Genomic DNA, 23220 nt, shown 5'->3' on the forward strand with positions numbered 1-23220 from the left:
CTACGAGATACTAGTGCTTCCCCAAGCGTCCCCAAGATATAACGAAAACCATATAGACAGTAGATACAGAAGGTGGACCCTAGAGGCTGTGGGGCGGGATCCACCGGCATTCATCGAGGAGGAAAGGAAATTTTGATTCGGTTCTGAAAATATTTCTTTTCCGAATCCGTCTAGAATGTTTTTCACTTGGGCACAGACTGGTGCTTCTATTTTTAAACAAAAGCTGCAACTAAACCGCAGCAGCCTGAACTGCGTTCAACCTCGCTAACGGGAAGCAGATGTAACTACGAGGGCCACAGTAGAGACGACACTTCCGGAGAACCCACGAAGCAAAGAAATGCGACTCAACCGGAGAACTTTAGATGGGCAGGCTTCTCTGAGAAAAAGTCGTAGCCTGTATTGCACGGACACGGACACGGGAGACGGTTACGACACGACACGGTTACAGGAACACGTCAAATCTAAAAAAACGGGTTGCGAGGACACGTTATATATATATTACTCATATCGTTAAAATTAAATATTATCACAATTTACACAACAAAATAATCTCTTATTTTTAAAATATTTGACTACTAATAATATAAATTAATAATAATGTAATAATAGTTAAGTTTTTCATGAATAATGCTCCGAAATAAAAATAAATTAGCATTAAATTTAGTTTGTTATGATTTTCTTATCCAAAATGATTCATTTATTCCAAAAATGTCTAATTGGTGTCCGTAAAGTATCCCATATCAATTTTGACACGACACATGATGTGGCATGTCCATCAAGTGTCGTAACCATGTCGTATCCTTTTGCGTGTCCGAGACGGTTATGACATTTTTTTGGAGTGTCCGTGCAACATAGGCCGTAGCTCACCACCTACACCAACTCTACCACTATGATCCTAAATTTGCCACGTAACCCAAGTTTACATAGAAGGGAAACATGTCCCTTCTACTGCAACCCAAACTTTACACAGTGAACCAATCATCCAAAATCTTCACGACACTAGATATTCACAAGGCAAACAGACTATACTTGGATCTAGAGGAAAACAAGCAGCTCTACCGAGGCGGCCTCATCCCCTGACAGATGGTCGAGCTGTAGATTCCCACCAAGTAAAAAAAAATTAATCTCTCTCCATCACAGATGTGCCACAGTCCCTTACTATGCATAGCCACTTTCTATAGCGAACTACTGACCAGGAATAGCATCGACCATTTTCTAGTTTCCACCCAAAAAAATCTCTGTCATACACATTAATAACTAAAATCACATCAATTTTGTCCTGGACATTTCTGTTTTTATTTTTGCCTTGCGAAGGCAGACCACTGATATCTACCTCTGCAGAACAATAAGCGAGTCGCCCTTCCCGGCCAACCCAATTAGGAACCCTACATCTGGAAAACCCCAAACCCTTAAGACAAGCTGGTGTACTTACTACAAGCAAGCCCACCTGCTTGTTTTCAACCATTTTCCAAGAACACTCATTCTACAGATTTGCTTTGGACAAGAACAGTCACAAAGCACGCCTTACTACATATTTGCTTTAGACAAGAACAGAAAAAAGGTAAAAACAACACATGCTCATATTACGAGGTTCTCATATAAGAGAACTCTCTCCACAACATAGTCGAAAAAACCTATTTCTTTGACACTGATAAAGGGCAGTATAACACCGATTAACGAGTAATTACCTATACCTACCTACCTACACACACACACCTTCTACATATAATGTCGACAATACATCCTCATATAAGGGATGGTGACCTTAACTAAATGGAACACTGTCACAATAAACAGAACTTAAATGTAAACCAAGAGAGCAACATGGTTACACATCTGCACCTTCCATGAGAGAGACTGCTTAGTTTCTTCCCCTGGAAGAACCGCCTCTTACACGTGTTCCCGAGTCCTCAGGGTTGCTCCTCTGTGGCTGCTCTGTTGAAAGAAGCTCAGATAATGACCAAGGAACGTTGAACAACAGCATCGAAGCCACACTTACTTATCTGGCTATTAATAGAGAAACCATGAATCAAACAGATCATGAGTAAAACATAAAAGTCAAGAGGAGAGAAGAGAAATCGCTGGAAATACCCTATCAGAAAGCTCTTACCATTATCTGCCTGCATACTAAACCCCTCCTCACCCCAGCCGGGAAAATGCTTCCTAGCGGTACCATTCCAAGCTTTTTCGAAGACGGGAAGCTCATCTGGCAAAGTGAAATTCATCAGTTTCAGGTGAATATTAAACCCCATGTAAGCATGATAGTCAATTAGCCATCAAACCCATGTTTCAGGAGCATACCTTCTTCTAGATTGTGTAAAGTTTGCGTAGTGTCCACCTTCCCGTCGGGGTTGAGCTTCCTAGTCACAGAATGACCCTAAAGGAGGTTGCAAAAGATTAGATAAATGATCTTTAAATTGTACAACAACAATCAAAGAACATAATGCCAACAAAAAAGGAAACTCATATATCAACACATCATAGATGCAGGCACTCTATCTACTAGGTATGAGACAGTTTGGGGATGTCATGGGGAACTCCACAACATGAAGGCAAAAGCCAAAGAGGAAAGTGGGTTACTTTTTTAGTAGCAAATTACTCTCCCTCATAGCACTTTCTCGCATGTTAAAGGTGTGCTAACTCAGCATTAGGCAAGGGATACAACAAGATAGAAATCAACGTTGCGTGTGATTTAGGATCTATACATACACACTGTTGGATGATTTGCTAGTTCGACGCATTTGTTTTCTACAGTCTACTAAAATATGATATTTACATTTCTGTACAACAATATCCCGTATTTTCAGTATGTATTGCATGGCAGAGAAAAAAATATTAAAAGACTTGAGAAAATTTGTTCATCCCAATGTCACAAGCTGTTCCCTAAATGAAGTATGAAAGCAAAATAACTAGAACAGCACATCCAACAAGTACCTTATCGCGAATTCCTCTAGAGAGCCTGTGAGAAGCTTTGCCGGTAGTTGTATCAGCCTCCTTACTCTCCTCTACCACCACCTGATTTGCACTCAAACAGTATTAGAACCTGAGAAACTTGAAACAGAACTACAAAGAATGACACAGACAACACAAATCAACTAACCCCATCACCGACCATCTTCCTTGAAGTGGAGGATGTATAGTACGCGCCATTTACACCACCATAAGTTACAGTTGAACTCTGGTATGAGAAACTTTTTGTCTGGGGCTGTGTGCTATCCACCCTGTTGTGTCCATTCCTATTTTGCAAAAGCTTGTTTTTCCTCCCTGCGAAAATCAAACCAATTCTTCAATTTCACAAGACAGAGAAACTAAACATACAATTCCAAATGAATACAGTAAGTATAAGCAGATATTTGCACCTTCAGCTGCATCATCTGGGTCTTCAACATATGCTTTTTACTTGACCTAGAATGCTTTCTCGGATTGTCCTTCTGTTCATCAACCTCTTGTTTTGCCTCTTCCTCTTCATCATCTGAATTTATCTCCTGAATAACCAATCCTCCTCCCTGTTTATTTTCTTGCACAGGCACATTCTGAATAAATCCCGAAGCAGGCGCATCTCTAGGCGCACCTCCACCATTCGCGCCAAACATGCTTGGACCAATCATGCTTTCACCAAACATGCTTTGCCCAAACATACTAGGACCAAACATACTGTTACCACGACCACCACCAAATGGACGATTGAAGAAAGGACTATCAAAAGGATCTCTTCCTCCAAAGAAACTAGCCATTAAACTCTGATGCCCTCCGAAACCTCCCATTCCAGCAAACGGATCACCTCCAAAACCTCCAATTCCAGCAAACGGATCGCCTCCAAAGCCTCCACCAAATCCTCCTCCAAAGAAATCATCTCTACCACCTCCTCTTCCTCCTCTACCTCTATCCATTTTTTAAACCCTAATCTAAAACAAATTTCAAATCAAAAGCTAAGTGAGAAATCACCACCACCCACAAACACGGAACATAATTTAATATCAAATTCTACGTTCAATTCCCTCAAAAAAAACATTTCAGGATATTTAAAACAACCAGAATTAATCTTCAAAATTTAAACCACGAACATAATTCTCTAAACCTGAAAAAATCGATCTTCAAAAATTCGAAACTAATTTTCCACATATTAAAATAACTGATCCTATGCAATATCACTGATCAAACCAATTAATGAATATATAGCAATCGAGATCTATTGACGAAAGTAAACCCTATAAATTCGGAAATTTTGATAAAATGATGAGTAAGAAATTACCTTAGATGAACTATACGAAGAAAATAGTTGCAGCTGAGACGCGACTCTAAACGGAAGAAGAAACCCTTGGATATTGGTGGTTTTTTTAAATGTAAAACAAAGAGGAACAATCTAGATAACTGTTTGATTTTTTGAATCTTCAGTTTCAGGTTTTAAGTAGACGAATGGAAAAAAAGAATGTTCTTAGTAAAAGGAGAGGTATTACGCGATATCAGAGGTCCGCAGAATACGTGTCGATTTGTCTCCTCGTATCTGTTTGGTTTGTGTTAAAAGGGCCGGTCCGGATTTTGAGTGTACCCCCATCATACCAAAAAAAAAAGAGTGTACGCCGAGAGTCTAGTTATGGGTACACTCCTCTATGGAGGAGAAGCCTGTTTCGAGGCATATACCTCACGATTTCGAGGCATACAAAATGATTAGGGTGTGTTCTTGAGGGGCATCTTAGAATAATAAACTATTTAGTTACCGTGGTGTTGACGGTGGATTTTTGACGAGAACTAAAATCGTAAAATCATAAGTTTGTGTATTTCTGACCTAGCTTCAGACGAGTATATAGAATTCATACTATATAAGAATCACGATGATCTATGACCGAGCGTGCAGCCTTTCTATATCATGCATGAATGTCATTATTAAATTCTCTCAGCTGAGCTTCCAATATTTTGCATATTTTATTATCTATACTGAGCAATTCCAGTACTCAATTCTGTATAGAATCGAGAATGATTGGATGACTCTACATGGATTCACCACTAGTATAAAGCAATAACGTCTTCAGGATGTCGCTAATGTTCTCTGAGTATGCAGAATTACACATTCATAACGAGAATGATGCCTCTACTATCTTATATCTTGACTCTCGAATAAATATAATGCTCCTGGACAGATTGCCTGCTAGTATAGAGATATCAAATAATTAATTCTAGTGCAATATTCACTAATTGATTTCCTAGAAAATATTTTATCTTCATCACAATATTTTATTACTTCAATTCATGGTTTTTATCAGTTAAATTCCATGTTTTAGTAATAGATGTTCACTTCCTATGAAAATGGGCCACCAACGAGTAAACTCCGAGAAAATAGTGCGAGTGTACTTAGTAATAACGCACGAACGAGCATCCTAAAATATGGACGAATGTGGATATATAGAGATCTATAAAAAATGGTGCACGGCTGGGCCCACCATCCGTCCATGTTGTGGTCGGGGCCAGTACCACGCCTCCTCACTTTTCCTTATTTTATTATTATTCAACGACTCTTGATTTCCTACATTCGTGCAAACTCTTAGTTTTCCATATTACTTCAAATATTTCTCAATTATGTATTGATTTCCTACATTCCACGACTCTGAAAAGATAATATGCATAATGAATTATGTATTGATTTATATAATAATTTCATATAATTATGCGTGTCACGGTACCAAAAATTAATTGTGGATCTGACAATGAAAATATTATTTATTTTGGATCTCCCCTAATTTCCCCATTTAAAAAAGATCACAGCCTATTATCTTGCTTGCCTTTTTTTGATGATCAATTCGATCGATTCAGAAACCAAACATTACACTCTCAAATTAATTCTGCATCTATTGGCCACTTCAACTGCTTTGGCACTGCGGAGTGCGGACACTTGCTTCTTAAGTGGAGTTTGATTAGGAGATTAAATAACATAAATATTGTATGGTGGCATTGACGTACCAAATGACATAAGAAACCAACATTTTGGTAGTATATTTTTTCTTTGTCTGTTAGAGCATCTCCAATGCTAGAGGTCAAGGTCATCCTATGTAGAGGTCTTATTTATACTTTTTGGTTGTTGGTCACTTACTACATGACAAAAATTAATAAAGATAACACTCTTTATCTAAAATTTCATCTCCAATCATCAAGGTCTTATCTAACATTTTTTATTTAAATTTAGAGATAAAAGATGATGTGGACTTATGACTCAAGGTCATGAAGGAAGTCTAAATAAGACTTTCTCTTTTACCTCCACTTTAGCCATGTCATCTTTTTCTATGACCTTCACTTTTTCATTGGAGATGGAACTTCGGTGAAAAAAGTCTTAAATCTTATGTGTCATACTAATTTAATACTTTTATCTCTTGCATTGGAGATGCTCTTAGCGTTGACTTGAGGATTATAAGATGACCACTTCCACTTGCATAATCAGGCCAGATAACAATGCCGGGGGAGAGAACGACGTTTTGGACTTGGCGCACAAATTTTACAGTTTCCCATGGTTCAATAATTCTTGTTTTAGCAGTAAAAATTCAAAAGCTCAAACAGTCAAACACTGAGCAGTGAGCACCCAAGCTAGCTTTATGAGACCATCAACTCTCTAGTATCTCGCACCATTAGTTCACTTAAATTTTCTTTCCTAAGATATACTATCTCTCTGTTTTAGGGCCAAACCGAAGAAATGAAAAATATAACATTTTTACTGAAATAAAGAGAGTATCTTAAAAAACTTGACGAAAGGAAAGATCACTGAACCTAAAATCCAAAATGGAAGAGATTGATCCTAAATGTGCTACATTGCAGGGAATTTTTTCTTGGGTGCACATTCTAGGATACCTTGCCCTAAATGTGGGTGATGTGAACGTGCCATCTGACCCGATCCTCCGAAAGGCAACCCTTCCTCACCGAAATCAACCTGATATTCTGTGCAAATTACAAAAAATTTCTCATGGCCAAACAGATAGAATCAGGCAAACTTGGAACTGTTTTGTTTGCATAGGCCCACGTACCAGATCTCATTGCGGATTGATTCGGGATAAAGACACAACAAATTATGTAACGGCTGATCGATCCAAAAGGTCAAACGCCAACCCTACAAGGCCAAAAACAAAAAAACGCACTAGTTATCCGGATACATGTCAACTTTCTTGAGTGCCAACTTTTGGTACCGCTATGAATCCGTCTCTCTTATTGTGCGTCCTGGTAGTGGTACACTAGTCAGCATCGCTTACTATTCTTGCCACCTAACGTCGGTTCCTCACTTAACAGCTCGAATTGTTTACAAATCCTTATTTCGTGTTGGCTGCATCTTTGGCATTTTCAATGCCGTTGTCATAATTTCTTTTCTCCTGCATGAACATGATTAAATTGGGTCCAAATATGCCACCAGTACTGATCAGGCAATTGCGATCCAGACACGTTAATAGGGATAGGTAGACTGAGGGCACACGGTAATGCAAGTTGCAGCCACACAGAGAGAATAGTCATTCAGTTAGAAATACTTGACAGCAGCAGAGAAAGATGAATAGTATTCAGTTGACTGTGCTGGGGTCGGATAACTTGGACCCTGACTGACTTTTCCCTTCCAATTTTATTTTTTTTATCTCTACAAGTCACAAAGACTCCCTAAAATATTCTCAGAAAGTTCCTAAAAATCTCCAGATTTTCAGAGAATTTCCGGGAGTCGGTCAAATTAAAAATCTATGGAAGTCCGTCAAAATCTCGTTTGACTACCTCTGTGTAAATGAATTCACATGCACAATGCCACCATCTTTACCGATCTTAGCTTCCCTTACTCATTCATTCCTAAGGGTTCGGATCACCTGTCCCCCTTTTCGGTGTTTCTTCGTGTCCCATCGTTAAATAGTCGACATGTGTCTACTAATACTTACTTCCCATATGAAATCGTTGAACAGTTAGGAATTTGAGTAATGAAAGGAAAAATTAGTCAAAGATATCTTGGCTTACCATTCTTGGTTGAAAATCATATATTTTCTCCTCAGTTATGTTTCAAGGAACTGAAATCTCCGTCATCCCGTTACACTCATGTGCAGTTCATTATCCTGAATTTTCAAGACTGTTACCGGAATATCTTTAGTTTAAGTCAAGAACAAAATACACATTCTCGAACTCCCAGAAATGTTAGTTTCCGTCGAGTCTGCCATTACCATGATCACTATATAAAATCCAAAGTAATAGTTAATCATCATCCTGATGGGTTAATTTTTGGTAGTAACTAATGGTCTGTAACATTGTCCATTAGTATAAAATGCTATCAGAACCAATTTGTATTTCAAAGCTAAAAAAAGATCAAACTATGAAATCTTCATCTGGATGATGAGCTTGATCAGTACTAGTGTTGCTTAATAGTCCATCACGTTCAAGTATTTGATCACCATTGGTTTGCCTATTTCCATTGAGGATGTTGAATTTACTTGAAGATTCTCAATAGAAGATTCCCGTTAGAAGATCATGGAACACAGAACACTTTTTGGTTTCATTTTACGGTGTATGTGTATTTCGATAGATTACTTGTTCTTTTTTAATTTTTTTCCTTTAATTACTCAATATAGTAGTTGTTCACAGATTTTGTATTTAAGGTAAATATGAATGGACACATATCAATTTTTTAACACTGGAACACGAAGAGACACCGGACAGGTAATCCGGAGCCACTCCTAATGCCTTGTTTCTTCTTTTCCCCTCTCTGTATTAAATATGGGTCTCGTCTCATTTAATATGGGCAGCTGAGATTTGATGCCAGATTTTAATGCCCCTGCTGATACGTTCCTCTTTACAGAACTTGGACACAGATGTAATTCTACCCGATACACTTGTTTAGCAATCTGTACCGAGAAGAAAAAAATATGTCAAAAGGGTAAGTTAGAATTCCGAAATCAGAATTATTTTTGCTCGCCCGGTGATCTTGCATTTTTCAGTTACCCTGGCGCTCAGAGCAAGTGACTAATTTATTGATGTACAACAATACTAGTATTATTTTCATTTTGCCTTTGTTAGCATTAGTGGTGCAATTAATAGAGCGTGTTGTAGGTGATTAAATGAAGAGGACACTGTTTGCACCCCCAAGGAAACTACTCTGAGGGTCTATTTCGGTCTGGATGTACTTGATTTAGGTCCCAATTTAATGAGAGATAGATCCTACCTGTTCGTACCGAGTCACAAACTATTTGAACTAGCTAATTGATTCTCATTTGTCTTTAAACCCAATTAGTAATAAGGCTAACAAAGTGGAAAACTGGAAACTACCGCGAAAGTATACAGTAAAAATGATAAATTTCAGAGATGAGTGTCTTTCACGGATTTTCCTAGTTGGGTATGGAAATTTTGTCTTTGTACTTGAGTGCCTTAGAAAACATGCAACACTCCAAGCTGACTTTGCAGGGAGAAGAGGAGGCCAGAGTTTTTGATAGCCAAGTCATATGCACAAGTGATGTATGCATGTGAGGTCTATATCGATAACCAACACAAAAATGTATTCGTCTTACTCTTTGGATTTACTATACAATTTGGTGCTAAGGGTGTAACTAGTCATTTACCACACATTGGTTGGACCAAACCAACTATATATATGTCTAAGAGCATCCACCGTGGTGCGACTAAAACCAAAGATCAAATATCAAAAAATGATCAAAATTTTGGTTTAATCCGTTTTGTGACGCTAGGATGAAAGACCAAAATTTGGTCGAGCATAAAATTAATTTGGCGGATACATAAATTACGTTTGATTACTGGGAGGATATATAAATTACGTTTGAGACGGGCGTACATTATATTAACGCCTGTTATCGGGCATAAGTATAAATCACGTTTCATATGGGACGGGTTTTTAAATCACGCCCGTTTATCAGGCGCATTTCATATCACCGCCTTTTGGAAAGTAAAAAAAAATTACACCTGGATGGGGCGCAAATTAATTCTCCGCATGGTTGACAAACATGTTAAGAAGAGAGTCTGAGACACATGTTAAGCGGAGAATCTGAGGCACATGAATGCAATATTTCCTATTGGTTCGAAATAGGTTTGCACTGTGAGGTAGGGACTTGTACTGGACTAATGTTTTGAGCGGAGAGTCTGAGACACATGTTAAGAAGGAAGTGACAAACATTGCAGGCACGTTGCCTTACTGTATTCAGGGATGGACACGGTTGCACTCCACATTTTCGTTTGCGTTGAAAAATGATAGGAAATATCTTTTCGACAAGCTGGACAAAAATAAACTGAATGCTCATCTCATAGTCTCATGCCGGGCCTCACAGTCGAAGGAGGTGAGACGTGATTTAAACCGAATTTCATCGGAGGTACACTGAATGTTTGAGTGATTTAAATCACCGCATGCTACCAGAAGAAAAATCAAAGTACGCCCGATGATACATTATATCTACGCCCGAGAAAAACGTAGTTTTTATGTATTCCCGATCAAAGAACGGATAATGAAGTTACGCCTGATAACAAACGGATTTTTATTGCTCGCCCGATAATAAGCGGACATTCAATGTACGTCCGACTATATTTGGATTTGGGATTTGGTCGAGACCAGATATGATCCGAAATTTAGTCTCAGTCTGGGTTTTGATCTTTAGTCAGCCCCACAGCGTTCGAAACTCATCCCAAATATTTGGTTATACTCGCCGACAGTGGATGCTCTAAGCTAATAAACCATGTACTCCGTAATTAACCAGTTGTGTGCGTGCATATTGCTCAAATCAACTGGTCTTGTTTTCTACTAGGAGATCAATTGGTCTTGCTTTCTACGAGGAGATCATAGTCTAGAAACCTAGACCACTGGTACAGATGGTCTTCTTAAACATTTGCGCCATCTCGATCGGCCAACTCAATGTTTTTGGACGTATATTTCTCGATTGGCCAACTCAAATGTACGTTATGAAAGTATTATATAGATCATCCGGGTGCCAATGCATGACCTAACCGAAGAGGTTTCGTTACGACAATTTTGCTCTACCCAACACAAATTTCTCATTATTATCTTTTGATTAGTTTTGAAGATAGAAAGTGTAATCAAACATCGATTTTCGTATCCAAAACTAGACAATTCTGAAGATTCAAAATTTCTAACCAGAGTTGAAAACTGAGTATCCACGACAACAGAGACTACCAACTCCGTTTTCATTACTTGTTAACCAATTGAGTTAGTTCATGATTTGAAAGTTGGAACTATCCAAATCAATATCATACAAAACGGGAACCAAGAAAAGTTGGAACCAGTATATAGAAAAAGTTTTCAGTTAAAAAAGAAACAAAATCACAAAAAGAAAGAAAACAAACTCAGAATTTAAGAAGAAAAGGAAGAATCAACTCCCCAGGGATGGTGAGATCATAATTACAACACGACGAAAAACAGCCCATAAAATTAAAAACTGAAACTCCAAATTCAAAAAATCAAATACCCAAATTTCCCCATTTACATATTCAGTGGTGCTAACTCCGTTCTTTCAGTTTCAGCTACCATTCTCATTCTCTTTCATTCTTATGAACTCCTTCATTTCCTCATCACAATCACCACAACCCCCATGCCTTCTTCATCTTCAAATTCCGTTTCACCACCACCACCTCCTCACAAACTCCTCTCAGTTTCCCTGAAGTTGTAGAAGAAAACGAAGAAAATCAAACTTAAATGAAACATCAAGAAGAAGTGAACTCGAAACCTCAAACTCAAACTCAAACGAAACAAGATAAACCAAAACCACCAAGACCAAAAAATAACATGTCACCATCACCAGCACCAGCATTTCAACATACAGCAACACCACTTCACCAGAAAAACTCAACCAGAAAGAAAAACAATCCATACCCAGATATTGACCCCGATGATCGTACTGTTTCATGTAACAAGTGTCTTCCAACATCTAGAGATAAAATCTCTGTAATTCCATATGATATGAACAACAAATCTTCATCATCATCAACGAATCCTAGTCCTAATGGAGGTATTTTAAAATCAATTATTTCAAATTTAACCAAGAAAAGTCCTAAATCTGAAACATCATCAACAACAACAATCAAAGAAGAAGAATGGAAAATTGCAGTTGCGGAACTTTCTCATAAACTTATTCAAGCCACAAAGAAAAGAGATGAAGCAATTCTAGAAGCTTCTAGATTAAAATACTCTGAATGAGTTAGAGAAGAAGCTTAATAAGCTTGAGATCTATTGTCATGAATTGAAAACAGGGCTCGACGTATGTAACAGTACTACTACAGCAACAACAACGGCAGCAGCAGCGGCAACCAATTCAACTTTTCTGAACCGTACGATTATGAAAAGAGGTGATCATCATGATAAGGTTATTGAATCGTTTGTTAACTCAGTTGCAGAATCTAGATCATCAGTACGAGTTTTAAGCCGATCTTTAACTCTTCAACTCAAACAAATGGGGGTTAAAATCTACAAAACGATTTCTTTACTTTTACAGCCTTACGATGTAAATATATCTTTTACTGAGAACCCCAGAAGTCTGTTATTTTTTTTAGAAGCCCTTTTAAACAGAGCTTTTTATGAAGATTTTGAAGGAACTAGTTTTCAGAAAAACGGGTCGGATCCGATATCGAACCCTGTTGAAAAGGGAAAGAGGAATTTCCTGTTTAGTCCTGGAACCGGACCCGGGATTACTGTGTAGTCCAGCGGGATAAACAAATTATCCACTGGTCCAAAAATGTTTAAAAACAGTGGCAATTACCTTTATACCCATAACACGGGATTATTTCAGTTTCTTTTTTCTTCTTCTCAGTTTTCAGTTTCTTCTCTCTCAGTTCTCTCCCTTCTTTCAAATTCAGTTACCGAAATTTGAAATCAGTTACAGGAAAACGAAATCGATAAAGGTCATCAACAAAAATTAACGAAATTTGAAATCGAAAATCTATCAACAACAGTTACAGAAAACCTAATTTTCAGACCTAATTTTCATTTCATTCAATTGAAGAGAGAAAATGGTATTGAATAGAAAAATTAAGAGGACAATTACAGAAGAAATTACAGAAGAAAACTCTTCTCCAGCAAAAAGAAGAAGAAAAAACGATGATGATTCACCAACAACAAACCCCGAAGAAACCCCCCTGATGTTACTCCTTCACCAATAACAAGAAGTAGGAGTAAAGTTGTTACTCCTTCACCAACAAAGAGGAAGAAACATATCGATCAGAAAATAGGTAAGTTGTTGTCGTTTTTCTTTTTGATTTCTATGCTCAATGGAATCACTAGATATTTGTATGTAGTGTCTGATATACATGTTTTCATATGTTGTATATGTATTTTGAGACAACATATTGACATGCAGTGTGTGATTCATATGTTTTTTGTTCAATAGAAACACAACATCTCTGTGAGTCATATGTTTTACATGTTTTTCATCTGTTGTGTATGTAATTTGACACAACATATTCACATGCAGTGTGTGATTCATATGTTTTGTATCCGTACTACATATCAATATGCTGTCTGCAATTTGTAGTTATTGATATGTAATGATAGCATCTCAAATTGATATGTGTGCTACATATTATTATCTTCCTGTAATATGTAATGTGTACAAAACTTTTGGTTTACAAAAACAGCAAAAACCAAAGGAAAGAAAGCAGCTGCTGCTCCTGAAGCAAAAAGCAAAAGAAAAACAGCAGCAGCAACAACTAAAGCAAAAGGAAAAACAGCGACAAAGGCTGCTACTCCTTCACCACCAGCAAAGGGGAACAAAGCACTTGTCCTGAGAGCTGTTACTCCTTCTCCAAAAGGAAAGGGAAAAGTAAAAATGGGGAAAGCAAAAGTGCTCCTGAAAGAAGGTTTGTAATGTTCAAACTGAAGATAATTCTTAATAACGAGGGGGCGCTGCCCCCTCGACCCCCGTAAATTGTGGTTCATATGTAGTTATCAGTATGTAGTTATAAAATTACCAGTATGTTCTGGTATTTGATATGTAGTTGTTTCATGTTCATGGTAGATACATTAACTACATATTTGATATGGTGTAGGGGAAGAGAAGGGAAAGAAAGCAGTTGCCTTGAGAGCTGCTACTCCTTCACCAAAAACAAAAGGGGGGAAAGAAAATGTAGAAGGTATGTAATACAACTACATATAAGAACAAATCGTATGAATAATATGTATCATGCATAACATATGTTTATGAGTATGTAATGATGCATTGTTGTGCTTGTTTTTGGTATTAAGTGTTTTTACATTTTTACTGTATCAAAGCAGATACATATGCCATACGTACTATTACAAATCGATATGTAGTTAAAATAATACGTAGTGGTATCTACTATTATATATCAATATGTAGAGGTAAATACTTATACTCTGATAACATATTACACATAAATATGTAGAGGTAGAGGTAGATACTTATATTCTCGTATGTACTGTTAATAATATGTAGTTTCAATACTTGGTAGATATTACAACTACATATTGATGATGTAACTACATATTTGATATACCATATTGATATGTACTGTAATAGTTTTTGGTTCTTGTTATTGTGTAGGTGCTAATAAGCGTAAGAAAGGAGATGGAAAACCACGAAGTTTATACCGTGGCGGTTTCAGGGGCTTGTGGGGGCTTGCGAAGACTATTAGGACCACTAAGAAGGCTATTGCGAAGTCCACTGAAAACCTTGAGTTGAGTGAGTTGCAGCTGAAGATGATTTCTGAAGCATCATTCGGTAACCTGTTCCTAATGTTCTGGTACACAAGATTTGAGTTGGAACATTGGTTGAAGATTGAAGATGCAATGACGAAAATGTTACGCTGTTATGTTAGGGGTCAAGATCCAAACAAGCTTAGATTTGTCTTTAAAAGGCATGGCCAACCAAATGAGCTAGTATCCACACCAGAAGAAATGGCACTTATTTATGGGATGCCGAGAATTCCAAATAGGGAATATCTTGATTATAGGCTTACACAAGTCAATAAAAAAAGTGGATGGCGTGAAACAGAATTTTTCAAAAGGACTTTTCCTACTGATATGAAAGCTGGTGATAAAGTGACTAGGCCAATGATTGTGAAGGCAATCTTGAATATCCTTAAACGAACACCAATTAATCTGAAAAAGAAGAAGTCTGATGAAGAGTCTATGCAAAGCGTGGGTGATCAATCAAATGAAGATTCTGAAGAAGACGAGGAAGACGAGGAAGATGCCGAAGATCTTGTTAGGCTTATCTGCTTGTATATGTGCACTTCATTATTTTTCGCTAAAAGTGATGCAAACGCTTTGACTGAAAAATATATTGGTTTCGTTCTTGATCTTGAGAAGGCTAAGAATATTTCATGGCATGACCTCATCCATTCTCATTTAGAGAAAGAGCTGAATGAAAACGTGGAATCCGTAGAACGCACAAATGGTTGTGCTATTTATTTGTTGGTAAGAATCTATTTATTTGTTTATTCTACTTCAAAATGTTTTTGTTTTATGTGTTTTCTACATTTTGATAGTATATCTAATACTGCATATCAATATTTTGCAGCCATGGTTTGCGGAGCATACCCATTTGGTGGCGCCCGAGGATATAGTGACAGAACCTGCAGGAATGTATGTGCCAAGAGTGGCTAGGTGGAATCATACAAAGATATGTGCTGAGTTCCTAAAGGATATTGATCTTTCTGAGTATCCGGTAAACTTGCCGTACATATTTTGTCATAATAAAAATATATATTGATAAGTACACGTAGTTCGACATATTGATATGTAATTATTAGCATATCAATATATAGTAGTTATTAACATATCAATATGATACTACATAACAGCATATCAATATGTATTAGTTATTAGCATATCAATTTGTGGTGATACATATTGATATGTAGTTATTAGCATATCAATATGTAGTTCTTCCTGTGTATCTAATAGAGAAAGAACTACGACATGTTTTTTTTTGGTAATATCTAATAAGTAGTTGCTTTTTTACATTTATTTGATTTGTACCAGTTCCATGTTGATTTCAAAGATGAGATAACACACGAAGAAAGACAAATCCTTAATCGTATTTCAAGAAGGATTCAACAGGAAGCAAATGATGATGCTTTTTGTTTAGATGACAATTCCGAATCGGAAGAAGAGAAAGAAGAAGAGGAAGAAGAGAAAAAAGAAGAGGACTCAGTATTGGGGGGAGAAGATTGGAAGATTAAATACGATGATTTGAGGAATACAATATCTTCCAAATGGAGTGAATTCAACACAATGCAGCAAGAGGGCGAACCGGTTGACGCTTCAAAGCTTGAGTTCATGTTGCATGATATTTACCGGAAAGCTTTCCCTTTGCAGAGAGAAGCCAGTCAGGAAGATTATGTTAGCTTGGGATGTACACCTATTCCAAGAAACCCCAATGAAGAGTTGAATGTGGACCAAATAATTGAGAACGAAATACAAGGTTCTCCGGAAGATCAAACAGATGCTAATGTCAACATTCCTGAAGTTGGTTTGTCAACACCGAAAGATCAAACTCATGCTAATGCCACCTCTGAGGTTGAATTGTCAACAACTTTAGTATTGAAGTTCCATGATGTTGAAGTTCCACGTTCTGAGGTTAAAAATTGGGCTAAATCTAATTTGGAGCAAAAAGTCAAAGAGATACAAGAGAAAAAGGGCAAAGAAAACACACAGGTAAGTAGCATATCAGTACGTAGTCTAAGTAACATATTAATATCTATCTGTGACATATCAATATGTAGTGGTATCTACCACTACATATTGATATGTCACAGTACATTCTTGTATACCACTATCTATCTGTTACATATCAATATCTATCTGTTACTTATCAATATGTAGTGGTATCTACCATTACATATTGATATGTAACAGTACATTCTTGCAGTGGAACATATTATATGTAACAGTACATTCTTGTGGTGGTAGACATAGCAAAAACTCAATCTAAGTAGGTTTTTGTTGACAGTTTCAATTGATTTTTGCAGGTTGATCAACTTGAAGTTAGGCAGGAAGCAGCAAAGGAGTTGCTTACAACTATGCTAGAAACGAAGTCTTCAGTTGTAGTTAATTCGCAGAAATTTCCAGAGTATAACGCCGGATTGGCGGAGGAAGAGTTTCATTTGCTGGATGTACCTTTATTTACTATGATGTCGAGTTTGGAACACATTGAAAAGCTGTCTATGCCAGATTTTATAGAAATGGCAAACTCTGGCATTGGTGTTTATGTCGAAGAGTTTGCAGACCTCCTTCCAGATAACAACGATGGTCTTTTTGGTATTAACTTACGAGAACAATTTGATAATCTGTTTGGAAGAGATTTGCGGCCTTTACAAATTCCACAAGAAACAACTGAGCAACAAGAACCCATTGAACCGAAAGATGCAGGTGAAGTTACAGGTAAGCAACAAGAATACATACTTACAACCAGTTCAAAAAGTCATTTGGAGGTTGCATCACAAGATCCTTTGGATGTTTCATCACAAGATGTTCTGGATGTCCCTCGCAAGATGTTTTGGAGGTTCCATCACAAGATCCTTTGGATGTTTCATCACAAGATGTTCTGGATGTCCCCTCGCAAGATGTTTTGGAGGTTCCATCACAGGTGAATGATATGTACTAAAAATCTCATTTTGTGTAGTTAATATTACACTACAAATCACTACATACTGATATGTATATCAGTATGGTAGCACTAGAAATCACTATACCATACAATCATATACCACTACATGCTTTCAAAAATGATTAGGTGATGTAACTATGTTTTATGCAATATAGATATTTACATATTTTTTTATGTTGATTAAAAATGCAGGAACAGTTTAGCCCAAGCCAGAAACAAAAAATGGTAAAAGTGAACAAAAAGCGCGCTTCAAAGCCCGAAAAGCAGCAGGTAACAACACCCACCAGACCTGTTACTCGTTCCCATCCTGCAAAGAAGGTAGATATTTATGAGAGTGGAAGTAAGTTCTCACCATCATATAAAGGACCGAAAGCTGCAGCAGCAGAAGCAATACCGCTAAACAAAAAGAGAAAGCTTAAATTGCGCAAGTATTTCCGGAAACTGACTAAATCACCATTCTATAATGACATGAACGATGAACAAAAGAGTACTCTTTCCACATACATCAATAATGCAAAAAATCTTAGGTGAGTTCTCAATTGACACTTTTATATTGATATGTACTATTAGTTTGTGTATGTACTTTTGATATACATACATATTTGTATAAAAAATACTGAGAAAGACATATCAGTATGTACTGTTACACAAAGAATACTAACCTTTACGTCGTTTATTTTCTAGCTCAATTGCTTGGAGAGTGGGAGAAGGTGGTCTTTGTGTAAGTGGAACTACAGTTGATGACTTGGTGCAGAACGATTTATTAGAACAAGATCTTCTCAACTACGCACAATACAAGCTTAACACCAAATTTCAGAATGAGCAACCGATGCACGAAGTATACAGGAAATACTTGCCTGTGTTGCATCTGGATCCGTCCGCTTGGGTAAGTTGTTATCTTACACTGCATATTTACTACACACATATTCAAAAATTAAAAAAGTATGTAGGGGTAGGTACACTACATATCAATATTGCATAAAACAAATTAGATATAAACTATTTCAAGTACATCCATGTTTTCAGTACAATGTCGAGTTCCCGGATAACCTCAAAGGAGCAGCACATGATTCTGTTTACAAACCAATATTGGCGATGGATGAAAGTATCAAGAAGATTCTTGTACCAATGTGCCACCACAATCTTCATTGGACGCTACTTGAGTATGACTGAAAAAATGGTGTTCAACCACTACAATTCTTCTAAGGCTGAATGGGGAGGTATTTGTTATCCACACGCCTGCAAAATGGCAGATTACATGTACGTACCTATCAACGTGTACTTGCTGGAGAAGAACAAAGTAACAATGAAGAATGTAATAGTGAATGAATGTGAAGCACCTCAACAAGGGGGATCGCCAGACTGTCTACTGTTTGTGATGCATTTTATGAAGATGATGTCAAAAAGAAAATATGTGGGAGTGCCTTTGGGAGATGATGAAGAAGTGCAAGTGAAGATTCGTAACAAAAGGGTCCCGTTAGCATGCAAATTGCTGAAAGCATCTCCACCAGAAATCAGTTGGCAGATGACACAAAATAGTCTTACTTGCTAAAAGTAATCTGACAGTACATATCACTATTTACCTATTTTCTTTTCTTTTTATTCTTGGTTTCATTTCATTTCATGAGTTCAAGAATGTTCAAAAACATATATCTAATATGTAGTGATTTTTAATTTGAATTTGGGTTTAACTTTAATGTAGTGATATTTCAATTGTGTTACTTAAACATGATTTTGTGTTGTTGATACGAGGGGGCGCTGCCCCCTCGACCCCCATGAAGATGGTGAATCAGCTGGAAAACCAAAAGATGTTCTAAATAATCTTAGTGGAAGATGGTTAAACCACAAACCAGTACATATTTAATTTTTCTTGTTACAAACATCTAGTATGGTTACACTACAACCACTACATATCAGTATGTAGTGGTAGATACTAACACTACAATACTGACATGTAATTTCAGTATGTAAATACTTCACTACTGGTGATAGATACTGACATTTTGATAGACTTAACAACATATTTCATTATTCGAAAATAACTACAATAACTACATTTTGATAGACTTATAATGTTTCAAAAACCAAAAGATGTTCTAAGAAACAACAAAAACAGTATTTTCAGTACACTTGTAATGTATGTACTGTTGTAAATGAAATACTTATTAACCAAATTCAGTTGGTACTGAAAAATCAAAAAGAAAAACGGTAGAATAGAACAAGGGCTAGAGGAAAGAATTGTGGAAAAGGAATCTGGCAACATCATCGATATAACATTCTGCTGCACGTTCAAGCCTGTGATAAAAGAAAAAGAGAAATCAGAACACTACTTGCTTAAAAGTACATTGTATTGTATCAAACTTACTTAATTAAGACATTAATATGTATCTGACGGAAATACATACCTGACACAAAATCATTCTTCAGAAAGTTCATACTGTCGGATAAGATTGCATGTTGCCTTGTTGTGATGAGTCTTCAAATTACAGTTTGAACACTTGACAGATTTTCTACTAGTCTCATATGCAGACTTAATACGTTTCCCCTTTTTCCTGCCTGGTGGAGACCTAATTACTTCTGGGAGAACGATATCATCTACGTGATACTCATCGGGCCTGTGAGAAAAAAACAGTATCATATAAATGGAATGAACCACAACTACATATGAATATGTACACGGTATATTGTTCCTGAAAAACAAATATAAAAAAATGTAGTGGTATCTACCATTACATATCAGTATGTAACATCCATATGTAAGTAGGTTTATGTTGACAGTTTCAATTGCTATTACATGTGTAAGTGGTATCTACCATTACATATTGTTATGCAAAATATGAAAATGTACTGATTAAAGACACATACCTGTCGTGGTTAGGAACGGGTCTAATAGCTATTGAATATAGCTTACGAAAAGTGGTAACTTTGAAATAATCTTCAACGTAATCAAGAATCCTTCCTCCAGATCTAGTAACAGCTGCAGTAGCGTGCGAGCATGGAAAACCATAAACGCGCCATCGTTGGCAAGTACAAGTTTTTCTCTCTAGATCTACCATATGAGATCTGCACAGTACATATTCATGTGTTATTTTTTAGTACACCTAATATACACAGTACATATTTATATGTTCTCACAGAAACATGGTACTTAAAAAAAGAAAGAGAAAGTAAATAACATTCAGATGATAGAGATTAGGGGTAAACGCTAACCTTGGAGAATGCACTTCATAACGATTAGCATCTGACTGGCTAACTTTCCAGGGACGACCAATTTGGATGTGTAGTTCAAGCAAGGCTTGATACGTAGGGGTTAGCAGTTCTGGGTCCATCAAGAGACTCTCTTCACGACGTTCTGACATCATTTCCATCATACGTATCCTACACGACAAGGGGATAGCAAGTCTGTTATACTAAAAATATACGTAGATTAACAGAACATATATGCTAATACTGTTACAAAAAGAAAACTAATATAAGCTTGTACTGTGACTAAGGAAACTGATACAAACCTGATCGAGTCAACGAACGCACACGCAGGTAATTTCTTCTCTTTGTTAATCCAGCTATTGAACGATTCAGCAACGCTAGATGAAGTGTAACCATAACTACAGCCCTTGAAGAAAGCACTGGACCACTTTTCTTTTGGAATGTTGCGGCAGTAGTAGTCAGAACAGAAGGCCTTCCCAAATTAACCATTTCTTGAAGACCTTCCTCGTATGTTGCAGGAGAAAGAGCATATGTCGCCTTTCGGAAAGCATCAGTCACTTCCTTATACTTTTCGTCAGACTTTGCGATAGGTAAGTTTTTGTCCAAATGGAAGTAACAATATCTTTGATGAGAATCAGGGAACTCTTTGGGAATATATTTAACCAACCCTTCACCTCGGTCAGTCATAAAAGTGATTGGGCGATCATCATTCAAAGCCTCCTTCAGTTTCTTGAAAAACCATTCCCAGCTGATATTGTCTTCACCAGGTACTAAAGCAAACGCAAGCGGATAAAATCCTGCAAAAAGGAATTACTAGTTATGTTAAGCAACTAATATTGACACTACATATTGACATGCAGTTGGTTTACCTCTTTGTTGATATGTGAAAACCTGACACTACATAATAACATGTTAAGCAACTGATTGACACTACATTTTCACATGCAGTATGGTTTATCTCATACTCAGTAAGGTCAATATGTAGTATGTAGTATGGTCAATACTCATTGTCAGATAGTGAAGTAAGGTCAATATGAGTGATCTAACTACCAGACACTACATATCAAAAAAAAAAAGAACCAGTTACCTTGATTGCCATTAAGACATGTTGCTGCCATGAGACCTCCTTTAAAAGTTCCAGTGAGAAATGTACAGTCACAGAAAATCATGGGACGACATAGTTTATATCCCTCTATACAAGCTCCAAAGCAAACAAAAAGTCTATTGAATCTTTTTGTAGCATCATTGAAATCGAAATCAATAAATGACCCAGGGTTTGTTTCCCTAACACATTCACCCACCAAGCAAGATCAGTGTACGACTTCACATCATTACCAAAAATCTGTTTATGCGACAACTCAATTGCATGATATGCGTGGTGATACTGGATTTCAATGCCACCACCAACTTTAAGATAATCTATGATCTCTGCTGGTGTTATGCGAGGGTTGTGCCTGACCATCTCATGAATTAGACTGTTCATGAGTTTTTTTGTAACTCTTGGATTCTTCAACATATAACCACCGCCACAGGTGTGCCTTCCCACATATTCCTTTATCTTAAAAACATCAATAGAACTACCAATGGCAGTTGCGTGAAGCTTCCATGAACAACCTTTCACACTACATACGGCGGTGAATCTCTCAAGGTCATTCTTCTTCTTAATTACCTCATATCCAGTTCTCATGCAGTATTTTTGGCATGCTATACGTACGGCATCAACACCACCATAGAATAATTGATCTGTATCATCAAAAATCTTATCCCAACCATCTGAAAAAAACACTCTTGGGGCTTCTTTACCTTCTTTCAAATAACTATTCTTTGCACTGACAACTAAGTCTGCATTACTGTCAACTTCCATACGCCTAGATGCGCCATTTGAAATTACATCCACGTGCAAATCAAAGAAAGCTGATTGCTTTGAAGAATGTAATGCAGAGATGCCCTGGAGTGTTACATCGGCAAGAATAGGAACTATCGCTTGATTCTGGAAATAGTTAACCAGAATAGTCGATGGAGTCAACCAGCTCCACATATTACAGATGCAAAATTTCAAATCCTCTAAAGTTGAAAACGATGTAACCTCATATGCAAAATGATATTGCTTATGGTATACATGAGAATAGATGGAGAAGTCTGGTTTGGGAGCAACGTCAGACATGTTAACCCTGTAAATGATCCAAAATTAACTAAGTCTCTGAATGGATATAAGTTATACATATTGATATGTATTGGCATCTACTGTATTGCACGATACATACTAAGAGCGCAGGCTATATGTAGTACGTATTGGTATGTAACATGTAGAATAACTAAGTCTCTGAATTCCTATACGTTATACATATTGATATGTGTTGGCATCTACTGTATTTTAGTAAGATATATTTGCAGGATATATGCAGTACGTATTGGTATGTAACATGTAGAATAT

The 23220-nt window shown here is 37.0% G+C and overlaps 2 pseudogenes; one reads left to right on the forward strand and one right to left on the reverse strand.

Moving 5' to 3' along the window:
* Positions 1-1557: 1557 nt before the first annotated feature.
* On the reverse strand, positions 1558-4468 carry LOC113345153 (annotated as a pseudogene).
* Positions 4469-11295: 6827 nt separating this feature from the next.
* On the forward strand, positions 11296-12743 carry LOC113345606 (annotated as a pseudogene).
* The last annotated feature ends 10477 nt before the right edge of the window (positions 12744-23220 follow it).

Source organism: Papaver somniferum, unplaced genomic scaffold, assembly GCF_003573695.1.
Source record: "Papaver somniferum cultivar HN1 unplaced genomic scaffold, ASM357369v1 unplaced-scaffold_81, whole genome shotgun sequence".
NCBI lineage: Eukaryota > Viridiplantae > Streptophyta > Magnoliopsida > Ranunculales > Papaveraceae > Papaver > Papaver somniferum.